Below are 12,633 nucleotides of genomic sequence, written 5' to 3'. Positions count from 1 at the left end.
GGGGGCTTGATTTCGGGGGTCAAAACATCTCGAAATCACCTGTAACTTCGAGATTCTCTCTAAAATCATCATATCTAACATCCCTGAAAATTTGGTGAAAAGTTGCCAGGATCATGGCGCCCGGAGAGGACCATGGCGCCCGGAGTGCACATGGTCCCGAACATTTTTCCCAAAATTTTAGGAGCGCGATCCAATCATAAAATAAAGCTTAATCCCAAGAAATTGGCAGGAGATTCAATCTCTAGGTTGGCCAAAAGTTGAAATTAAGATCTAGGGTTTCATATATAAGAGCTCTCTTTCTTCATTTGAAAGGATCCGAAATTTGGCTTTCAAGGACCTTCTATGCAGTGAAAGAGCAGATCTTTGAAGACTTCAACAACATTCAACATCCATCTATCAAGCATTCATCAATTTCATTCATCCACTTAGGGCTTTGAAGACATTGAAGAGCAATAAGGGATCACCGACTGAAGATTGGCTTGTACCCCTCCCTTGGGGTTGGGTATGATTTCATGTTGTTTTCATGTCTTTGCATAAGCCTCATTATATCATTTGTATTCATGCTTTAGATCACTTTGCATCTTGATTTGGAGCATTTACATTATCATTTACAAGCAATTAGGGTTTACTTTTTAGGTTGCTCTAGTTTGCTTACTTGCATTTTAGGATCTTGCACACACACAAGGTCTGCACACACAATACTTTTTACAATACAACTTGGCTATTCGTGGAGGTGGAAATCACCAAAGTGGGGGTTTGACTAAGGCAAAACCCTATATAGCCACCTACAACCCTTTTCAGATATAAGTGCAGGTTTCGGGACTCGGACGATGCCGTAGGTTGCAGATCCAGGAAAAGCAGGTCGAGACAGCACTCCACACCAAATTTCAGAGCAAAAGACCAGGACAGGGGCATGGGGCACCCTGGTCCTGCCAGGATAGGGGTGCTGGGCACCTTGGTCCCTAGGACAGGGGCGTTGGGTGCCCTGGTCCTTCTGACAGACAGCATTTCCGACAATTTTCTAGAGTGCAAAACAGTAGTTTTAGGAGCAGTTTTCGGAACAGTATCAGGACAGTGGCACCCGCGCCCCCATCCCGAACATTTTCATTCCGATTTTGACTCCAGGTATGTATCTACATTCTTGTCTTATCCTTGTGTTTACAGCTTTCCATTGTTTAAGTTCAATTCTGCAATCTTGTCATTAGTTCATACTTGCATTTTGGGGTTAGGAATTGAACTTGCATCATTTTATCTTTCAATTGCAACAAAGGAATAGAAATCCTAATAGGTAGCCCGTGGCTCTCTCTTCCATAAAAATAAGTAGCCAATTGTGTGATACCTCTAGGCTCTTTTGTATTCCACAAATGTGTGATTGAAAGTGAGATTAGGGCATGTTTGCTTAGTGTCACTTTTTCCCCTACACATTTTAGTGAACCCGACGTGAATTCCAATCTTCTCTAATTCTGATTTATTTTTCAAAATTGAGTGTTTATGCTATTTACAAGTTTTAATTTCTTGCAAGATTCAAAAAAAATATTTAGAGGAAATTTTTGCTAAAACCCTAATTTTTCAATTCAAAGTTGAACTTGTGGATAGCTTAATTTTGGTCAATAATTTCAAAGCTGATTTAGGAACTCATTTGAATCATAAATTTAATTTTCTAAATCTATATTCTAAGTGCTTGCATTGAACATTTCCTTTTATTTTACATGTGTTATCATTTGAAAGACAAAAATTGTTGTCATGATGCATTCATTTCATAGATGTGATAATGGGTTAGCTTCCCTTGTTTCAATTTTTCCTTCTTCTAAATAACCTCCCCCATCTATAACAACATTTTAGTGCCTAAAAGAGTTGCTATCAATCCCTTTGAGACTCTCCCATGCTCTAAGGATGAAGACTTTAAGAGTGATCTTGACAACTCTCCTAAAATGTGCCCTTCCTATTTAGCTATCCTAGAGGAAGAGAATGATATCATAAACACCTTTCTTAATGTTACTTCACCTTCCCCACATGATGCCTCTCTAAGTGAAAAGGTATTGATGGACATTGACTTATTTTCTCCTAAAGTTGGTCCTTCCAATGGGGGCATGTTAGTGCAACAAGAGGTTATGAACACTTCTTTCAAAGATCTCCTTCCTAAGCATGAATCTTTGGAGAAATATGTTCATGTTCCTCCTAAAAAACACTCCCTTCATGAGGATCCTTTTGTGCAAGAAGATGACATGATCCCTACATTCCCTAGTGATGGCATTTCCTTTTCCAACAAAATTCCAACTAGAGATGATGAATTAGTGATAAATGCTTACCCTTCTCCTAAAGTTTGTCTTACCCATAAGCATCCCTTAGAGAAAGAAGATGAAATAATAAGCAATTTCCTTAATTCTCTCTCCCCTAAAGATCATATTGAACATATTTTGAGGAAAAAGGATGAGTTTAACACATCTATTGATGCTCTCCCTCCTAAGGATGAGGAATTAATAAACAATGTTATCTCCTCTCCCGAAATTAACAATACTTCAAACATTCCTTTCAACAACTTCACTATTTGGGATGAACCATTAGAAGAAGGTGTAGATTATTCTCTACCCCGTGAGAGAACCCTAGCCAAAGGGAATGAAATCGAGATTGAAAACTCCCTTGATAGTTTCTCACCTTCCTTGAATCTCAATTATTCTCCCTCTAAAAATAAAGCATCTCCCTCTCCTCAACTTGGTTCTACTCATAAGGATACCCTAGTTCAAAGCAAGATGGTTAACATCTCTTTCAAAGATCTCCCTCTCAAAAGTGAGACTTTAGAGAGTAATGTTGATCCTTCTCCTAGAGAGTTTATTCCCCGCGTAGATCCTTTGATGATAGAGGATGATATGACCTTTCCTAGTATTATTCTTCCTACTAGAACATCAATGCCTACCCCTTGTCTCTCTCCTAAAATTGATTTAATCCATGATAAGATTTTAGTGCAAGAGAAGACTATCAATAATTCTTCCAACACTTTTGTTCATTCCTCTAAACCATCCTCAATCAATTTGATACATGTGAATGAAACACCTAACAAACCTCTCTTCACTGTCCAAGGCGCTTGTCCTTCTCAAAATTCTCAACCTTTAAATAAGCCTATCTTAGTGGTTCTAGTCAGTTATGCTAATGATTCTTTTTGCACTCCTAAGAAACCTATTATTAAAGTTAAAGAGAAGGAAGAAACTAAAGAAAAGCCCACTTTGTCTAAGCAATTCAGTAGCAACTTTGTGGCTACCTCCAATTCAACAAACTCTTCAACATCTTCCTCTAATACAAATAGAACTGAGACCTATGGGGCATCACCATCTCTCTTTGATTTAGCATCCCTTTATGGTCGTGGTTTTCACATTTTGGCTAAGAGTGGCTATAGTGGAAATGGTTGTGGCATAAATGAACAAGGAATTAAAGCTCCTTTAGAACATAACATGCATGAATATTCATTTGGACTTGGATATAATCTTTCTAAGCCCACCAAAGCATCTAAAAGACCATCTCTCAATGTGAATGCTATATTTAGTAGTGATGATGATCTCACTTCAACTAAATCATCTTCTACTTCTATCAACTCTCATTCCCCTCATAAGGAAATCTTGGCGATGAACAAATCTCTTTATGACTCCCCTCAAATTTCTAAATCCACTCCTATTCATCATAAAGTCCTTTCTTCCAGGGATAAGGCTCTAATAAATTACACTCATCCCTCTTCTAAGATTTCTTGTGACTTTTCTTCTTCAATTTTTATCATTTTATACATGTTTTTGATCTCACTTATAGTTGAGCATTTAGCATGTCATATTCAAATACCCCATTCAATCTATCAGGTCTTTAAATTACATTAATGGCTATTATGTTGCTCATCATTATGTGACATTGGTAGCTCATTTACTGGGGGCTCATTGTCATTCATGATGGTACAATTTCAAGTGCAATCATATTTTTGAAGCAACATAATAGCCTAATTTTCTATGTTATCTCTTGTTCCTATGGGGACAAGAGTGATTTCATACATCTCTTCTTTCTATGGTTAAAATTTCCCTTTGGGGTACTAGTGTGGAAATATTGATCATCTTTTCTTTAGAATCCTCTTTTCCTAGATATGGGAGAAGATATTCTCTTTCTTATCCTACCCACTCTTGTGAGGAGCATTTTACATACACTAATGTCTTGCTTACATGAACTCATGTGAGTATGTAGTACATTTTCCTTATGTCTAAATCTCTCCCTAGAAGATTGTGTAAGTCCTTCTCATTGTCCTTATCCTTGGGAGGCAATGATCTTTCCTTATTTTTATCTAAGGATCCACTTTTTCCTATTTCACGGATGGTGTGAACTTTATTACTTGATGTTATTCCTTGTATGCATTTGTTGTTGTTTGTTCAAGGATTCAATCTTACAAGAGGTGTAAGTCCTTGACTACAACCTCTTTTGCACTTGGTAAAAGACATCCATAATGAATTCACTCTCCCAATTGGGTTAAAAAGAGCATCATCCTTCATTAAGAATCACTTTCACCTTGCAAAAGAAGGAAGTATTGCATTCTTATTCTCTTCTTTGTCTTATTCTAGAAGATGTTATATTTGTCTAAGACAATTCCTCTCGGGGATAGGTGTCTTTTATACAAAGATCTCTTCTCCTCTAAGGATCTCCTTTACACATACTACAAGATATCCCTTTCCAACTATCTTATCCTTGCTTAAAGAGTGCAAAACTCTCTTGCTTGGATCTATGACATTGTTGCATTTTTGGGGTATCTTCTTTTGTGATGAAGGTAGGTATCCTTGTTCTACTTTGCTTATGACATAAACATTACACTTTTTGAGCAATGGATTATTCTTGGAACCAGAGCACAGACTCTTAGAGCGAGATGTCTCCATTTTTCTTTTATGCAAGGTGATTATTCTCGGAACCAGAGCACAGACTCTTAGAGCGAGATGTCACGCTTTTGTACTATACATATACAGGTTGTAGCATACTCGGGCATAGACTCCTATGAGGTGCTTCTAACCTCACTTACACACACATGCACGAGGTTGAGTGGAACTAGCGGCATAAGACTAGACTTTCTCACTCTCCTCCCTTACATGGATCACCTAGATAGACTCTAGGGGCTAGTTTTCCATGTCCTTTTTCCCATGGATCACCTAGACAAGATCTAGGGGCGAGAAGTCCATGTCTTCTCTCTCACTATTCTTCTCATGGATCACCAATGTGTGTATTCATGCTTTTTTTCCTTTCCTTTCTTCTCTTTGCATTTTGTTTCCATTTACATCCTTCATCTTGTGTTAGAAAACTCTCAAATCCTCACACTCTTTGTTGCGTTGGAATTGAGATTTAGTCCTCTTTCTTACCAAATGATTCTCCATTTGTTTTTGATCTCATATCAAATCTTCTTGTGAGCATTTGTCATCAATATTCTTTAACAATTCGAAGTGGTAAACATGATCCCCTGTTTCAACTCACTAAAATTAGCAAGCCAAAACAGGGGGGGGCATATAGCTACCCTCGAATTTTCATCACCTTCCTTAGTAAGCATTAGGTGATTTTGTGATCTAACGTGTGTTTTGTAGGGTGCGGTTCCTAATTGTGTACTACAGATACCGCTGGGGGCTTCGTTCGATAGACTTATGGATATATCCTTTTTCAAATAATGTTTACTTTTCTGTACTTTAGCTTGCATATGCACATAGTGTTCATATGACCGCTCAAGTGGGGGCTAAATGTAGCGTGGTAAATTGTACACACTTGCTAGGGTGGTACAATTTCACACCTAGTTTAGCACCCGCCTTGGTGCATTTTACATCTTGCATTGCATTTCTCCTTTAGCACTTAATTAATCAAATTAATTAGGTCTAAGGTCCTATTTCATCATCCTCTACATCATAAAGTTGGGCCCTTTCGTTAAAGTGTGCCCCTTTTCATTTTATTTCTCCAATACATCATTTAATCTAAAACCCTAATTAGGTCCTATTTCGAACTTGGGGGCTTGATTTCGGGGGTCAAAACATCTCAAAATCACCTGTAACTTTGGGATTCTCTCTAAAATCATCATATCTGACGGCCCTGAAAATTTGGTGAAAAGTTGTCGGGACCATGGCGCCCGGAGTGCACATGGTCCCAGACATTTTCTCAAAATTTTAGGAGCGTGATCCAATCATAAAATAAATCTTAACCCCAAGAAATTGGTAGGAGATTCAATCTCTAGGTCGGTCAAAAGTTGAAATTAAGACCTAGGGTTTCATATATAAGAGCTCTCTTTCTTCATTTGAAAGGATCCGAAATTTGGCTTTCAAGGACCTTCTATGCAGCGAAAGAGCAGATCTTTGAAGACTTCAACAACATTCAACATCCATCTATCAAGCATTCACCAATTTCATTCATCCACTTAGGGCTTTGAAGACATTGAAGAGCAATAAGGGATCACCGACTGAAGATTGGCTTGTAACCCTCCCTTAGGGTTGGGTATGATTTCATGTTGTTTTCATGTCTTTGCATAAGCCTCATTATATCATTTGTATTCATGCTTTAGATCACTTTGCATCTTGATTTGGAGCATTTACATTATCATTTACAAGCAATTAGGGTTTACTTTTTAGGTTTCTCTAGTTTGCTTACTTGCATTTTAGGATCTTGCACACACACAAGGTATGCACACACAATACTTTTTACAATACAACTTGGCTATTCGTGGAGGTGGAAATCATCGAAGTGGGGGTTTGACTAAGGCAAAACCCTATATATCCGCCTACAACCCTTTTCAGATATAAGTGCAGGTTTCGGGACTCGGACGACGCCACAGGTTGCAGATCCAGGAAAAGCAGGTCGAGATAGCACTCCACACCAAATTTTAGAGCAAAAGACCAGGACAGGTGCATGGGGCACCCTGGTCCTGCCAGGACAGGGGCGCTGGGTGCCCTGGTCCCTGGGACAGGGGTGCTGGGCACCCTAGTCCTTCTAACAGACAGCATTTTCGACAGTTTTCCAGAGTGCAAAATAGCAGTTTCAGGAGCAGTTTCTAGAACAGTATCAAGACAGTGGCACCTGTGCCCCCGTCCCAAACATTTTCATTCCGATTTTGACTCTGGGTACGTATCTGCATTCTTGTCTTATCCTTGTGTTTACACCTTTCCATTGTTTAAGTTCAATTCTACAATCTTGTCATTAGTTCATACTTGCATTTTGGGGTTAGGAATTGAACTTGCATCATTTTATCTTTCAATTGCAACAAAGGAATAGAAATCCTAATAGGTAGCCCGTGGCTCTCTCTTCTGCAAAAAGAAGTAGCCAATTGTGTGATACCTCTAGGCTCTTTCGTATTCCACAAATGTGTGATTGAAAGTGAGATTAGGGCATGTTTGCTTAGTGTCACTTTTTCCCCTACACAAGAAGTTCAAGCTATACCAGATGGATGTTAAGTCTGCATTTTTGCATGGGATATTGGAAGAAGAGGTTTATATAGAGCAGCCTGATGGTTATGCATTGACAAATAAGGAAGACATGATATGCAGATTGCATAAAGCTTTGTATGGATTAAAGAAGGCACCTAGAGCATGGTATGAATGACTTCATACACATCTGATGAAGATAGGATTTGCTAGAACCAGTGATGATAGCAACATTTATCTCAAGTTTGATGGAGATGAAATATTGGTTAGTGAAGTATTTGTTGATGATGTTATATTTGGAGGAAATGATGACATGAGCAATAGTTTTGTAGATGAAATGAAGAATGAGTTTGAGATGTCATTGGTAGGGGAAATAAATTTTTTCATAGGATTACAAATACAACAAATGAAGATTGGTATTTTCATTACTCAATCCAAGTATGTGAAAGAGGTTTTGAAAAATTTTGGTATGAGTGACTGTAAACCAGTTGGAACCCCAATGGTTACAGGTTGTAAGTTGTCCAAGGATGATGCATCTAAGTCTGTAGATGAAAAGGAATACAGATCAATGATTGAGAAATTGCACTATGTTGTTCACAGTTGACTGGATATTGCCAATGCAGTTGGTATTGTTGCTAGATTTCAGAAGAATCCAAAGGAAGCACATCTGATAGCAACCAAGAGAATATTTAGATATCTGAAAGGTACTATTGACTATGGGTTATGGTATCCATATGGTGGAAATTTTGACTTAAAGGCATACATAGATACTGATTGGGCAAAAAATATTGATGACTAGAAGAGTACTACTAGTGGAGCATTGTTTCTAGGAGGAAGGCTAGTTTCATGTAGTAAAAAGAAGAGTTGTACTTCATAATCTACTGCTGAAGCTGAGTATGTAGCAACTTACATGAATTTCACACAAGCTATTTGGATGAGGCACATTTTGGAAGGTTTTAGGATGACAATATCAGAACCTATAAAGATTCTATGTGATAATACAAGTACGACAAACATTTCTAAAAATCCTATTTTGCATGCAAAGACTAAGCACATTGAGTTGAAGTATCACTTCTTGAGGGAAAAATTTCAATGTAAAGATGTTATCTTGGAGCATGTTTCCACCAAGGAGTTGCTTGCATATATCTTTACCAAACCTCTGCCTAAGACCACTTTTGAGTATCTTAGAATTTAATTGGGGGTTGTCCCTCTTCATAAAGTTAGTTGAGCATGATGCTGATTGCATCAGCCCCTGAATTACTTGTAGAATCTTACATGGATTGATGAAGAAGTAGATATATTCCATAGGGGGAGCATCTAGTTGTAGTATGTTGTTGATGCATAGTGAGAGAAGAATTACATGTTTTTACTTTGAATTTGGCATTGCTATGAAAGGGGAGAAGAATTATGTCATTGAGGAGAAGAATTATGTGTCTGATTAGGGAAACCAGCGGTAGGTTGAAGACATACAGAGCAAGGTGAATACTTGGTAATGTAAACCATGATTCCTATTCACCAATCACAACAACAATTAGAGGTGTTGATATTTGTATTTCCATCAATGCCAAAGATTGTTGGCATTTTGCATATGGATTGCATTAATGATATGCTATCATTGATGTCAATTGAACCGGTAATGGTATTCATGATATTACTAATGTTATTGTTGTTATTTCTTTTATCTTGTAACCAGTGTGTTAAAATTTGTGGAAGATGTTGTAAACCGGTATGTTAAGTTTGTGAGTTGAACCGGTGTAAAGGGTTAAACCTTTCTATTTAATGTAACTGGTAAACCCTACCTGTTGATAAACCCTAACTGATCAAGTTTCTTGGTTTATTATTTGGTGAGTAGAAATGATGGAGACACGTGTGATCATTGTATGATGATAAGAATAGATTGATTTGGCATGTTTGTTGGATTTCTTGGGAAGGAGCAAAGTGGATTGTATCTAATGCATAGTGCGTGATGAGTTACACAGTCCGATGAAGAGGTGATCATGGAGCGATTGGAATTTTCTTGAAGAATGTGAAGAGTGTTATGATTTCTAACAGTCAAGATTGTAGCGACTTGTGTGTAATCTCGATGATGAGAATTAGGTTTTTGTTGTGTTATCGACCTAATTATTTTTGTATTTAAGGACGATGAAGTTGTTTGTAGAGAGAGTTGGCAAAGTTGGCAAGATTGGCATAAACCTGCGAGTGTGCATTTGCCTAACCGGTGAATGGATCTGTACTTTGAGTAAAGGCAAATTGAAGGTTATAGAAGGATCTGATCAAGCAAATGTAGTACTATTCAAACAGATCAACAAAACCTGTTGTTTTCTAACAATTACAGTAGAAGTGAAATCCTTTAACTGGGTAAGCTCTAACAAGCTTGGTTACTCATTAAATCCTCTAACAAGTTGGTCCATTAACTTGGATTCTTAAATCCTCCAGCGAGGTTACTCCTAAAAGGGTATTGTGCTTTTCATCAAGGCATATTTGTAAATCCCTTAACCGGGTGATTCCTAAACAAAAATTAGTTCTTAACAAGACTTATTGTAAAGATTTAACAAGCTTGGCTCCTAACAAGGTGAACTTCAGAAGAGTTCAAATAACTATCTTTGTGAGTCCCATCTCATCATGGTTTTTACCTATTTGGTTTCTCCACGTATAAACATTTGTGTCAAGTGGTGAATGCTTTTTGTGGTTGTGATCTTATATGTTGATTAGATTAATTTTTGATAAAGCATGATAACTAGAAGTATTTGAGACATGAATATGTTGAAGATATGTTTAAGAATTGTTGATGTTCATAAAGATAAAATTTGTTTACTGTTAAAGTTGTCTTAACAGTCAAATCAGTTAATGCCAAGTATTCTTGTGAATATTGATCTTAATTGTGATAAGTTTACTTTGTGTGATTGAATTTGAGTTTGGGAACATTGTATTAGTTTTTTCAGTATACTGATTCACCCCCCCCCCCCTCTCAGTATTTTATCGGATACTTGTTTCTGTAAAGCGGAAAATCGCGAGCGAACCCTAAGTGTTCCCCCCCCACCACTCCAAGGAGAGAGAAAGGAGGTCACTAGGGTTGACGGTTTTCACTTAGGGGAGACTTTACATTCAAAAAAGGGATTGAAACCCACAAGATCCAATCCCACACAATGCAAGATTGGATTCTAAATGAGTTTCAAGGGTTAAGACAACAAGGCTACCCTCTTTTGTAAAGAATGTAGATAGAAGGATTAAGCTAGGAATGCATGAAAAGTGAGAAAGATTCACTTATAAACAAAGATAGGAGTATAGGATGAAGCTGCGGACCTGGAATTAGTAGTAAAATGTCAAGATGACGTTGTCCTACAAATTTGAGCGAAAGTTGATAGGACGATGGCGCTCGGCATGCACACGGTCCTCCGAAAAATCCGCGAAACGAAGGGGGATCTGTTCGTCTCTGCACAAGGATTCCATATCTTCAATTATAGCCGCGTACCTGCAACCTACACATAGAAAAGTGAGGATGATTGGGGGGTTAGGGATTAGGGGTTTTCCCTTAGGTCAAACCCCGGTTTTGGAATTAACCAAGAAATGAGAATGCTGTAAATGTAAATGATTGTATTGTAAACAAGTACTGATACCTTAATGTAAGAATGTTTGTATTCTTGCATGCGAAGGTGTAAATGTTGTTGTATGTTGTATGTTGTAAGTGATCTCCTCTTCAATGGTTGAATCCTTGTCTTGAATGCAACACTTAGCCTTGAATGGAGACTTAGAATGATCAATTGCTTGAAGGAATGCTTGAATGCTTGAATGCTTGAATGTTTGAATGTTTGAATATCGCTTCCGCCTTTTTTTTCATCTACCAAAATGGGAGAGGAAATGTAGTTTATATACTTGTCAATTAGGGTTAAAAGACTGATTTTTCCGACCTTAGGCCGACTTGGGAAGATTATTTTCCAATTTGCAAACATAAAGACCCAAGACCCAAAAGAGACCGGGCCCAAAAATAGGGCCAGGGACCAGGGCGCTGGGCGCCATGGTCCTGGGGGACCAGGGCATTGGGCACCCTAGTCCTGAAGGACCAGGGCACTGGGCACCATGGTCCCACCTCCAGGGACAGTATGGTGCAAGGAGGATCAGGCCAGGGTGCTGAAAAATGCAGTTTTTGATGTCATGAACAAGTTTCAAGGTCTCCATTCAGGTTCAGTGTTGCGTCGCCATCGTGAAGACCCAAATGCGGTCAAAAATGCAAGTGTCACAATTTTAGGACGCTACATTTAGCCCCCACTTTAGCGGGAGTATAAGCGTACGCTCATACTTCTGGTAAAGTACAAGGAAACCACATTGAAAGACTTTCACCACGTCAAGGAGGCAAGATACACCAAGCCCCCAGTGGACTAAGGATCTTACGACTTTGATTAACAAAGTAAAAGGGAAGATCATGAGGGAGAACCATGACTGTCAGTAGTAAGGCTCCCTCACTATGAGTCATGTAAGAAAAATACCAACAATTTTCAAGGCAAAGCTAAGTTCGCCAAGAAATTTTCAAGTATCCTGAAGGGATAGACGGGGTGTATGCCCCCCTACGTTAAAGCAGTAGCACATGACTCAACGGGGGTGATTTCTTTAAGGTAGTGATACATATAAGAAATGAGGAGGGAAAGGAGCACGTTATCACAAAGATTTAGCTCCCAAGTGTGAGATAAACCCAAGGATAATAGACACAAAGTACGAGGTGACTTTGCTTTCCTCAGGGTCAGTATGCTATATGATAATTCATGTATATCATATGTATGTATGCATAATTGTTCTTCATTCCCCAATCAAGGAAGGTCACCTAGAAGAAGGGAACACATGTGTCTTTTGAGTCAACATGAGAGAGACCAAAAGAGATCTCAATGCTTTGCATCATCCTCAAGTAGATAGCACTAAGGACAACAAATAGAAGAATGAGAATAACACATAGAAGAAGTAACAAAAGAGAGGAGGAGAGAGTCTTCTATGCTAATGAAACTAGTCTAGCACGTCATCCACCCCTCGATCTTGCTGATCAATATTTCGGGAAGGCAGGAAACACGCTAGAGGAGGAACATTCAACACAGCAGATGGAGCTATCACAAGATCCAAATAAGGGCCATGTTCATGTTCCAAGCCACGTTGTTCTTGTCTAGGAGCTAGGATAAGTGCTTTAGAAAATTCGTTAGATAAATGGTTATCAACATCAACATATTCATATTCACTATCAGAAGCA

The sequence above is a fragment of the Cryptomeria japonica genome, chromosome 2 (assembly GCF_030272615.1).
Source record: "Cryptomeria japonica chromosome 2, Sugi_1.0, whole genome shotgun sequence".
Classification (NCBI taxonomy): Eukaryota; Viridiplantae; Streptophyta; class Pinopsida; order Cupressales; family Cupressaceae; genus Cryptomeria; species Cryptomeria japonica.
The sequence above is the reverse complement of the archived record's forward strand: the minus strand, read 5'-3'. Positions refer to the sequence as shown.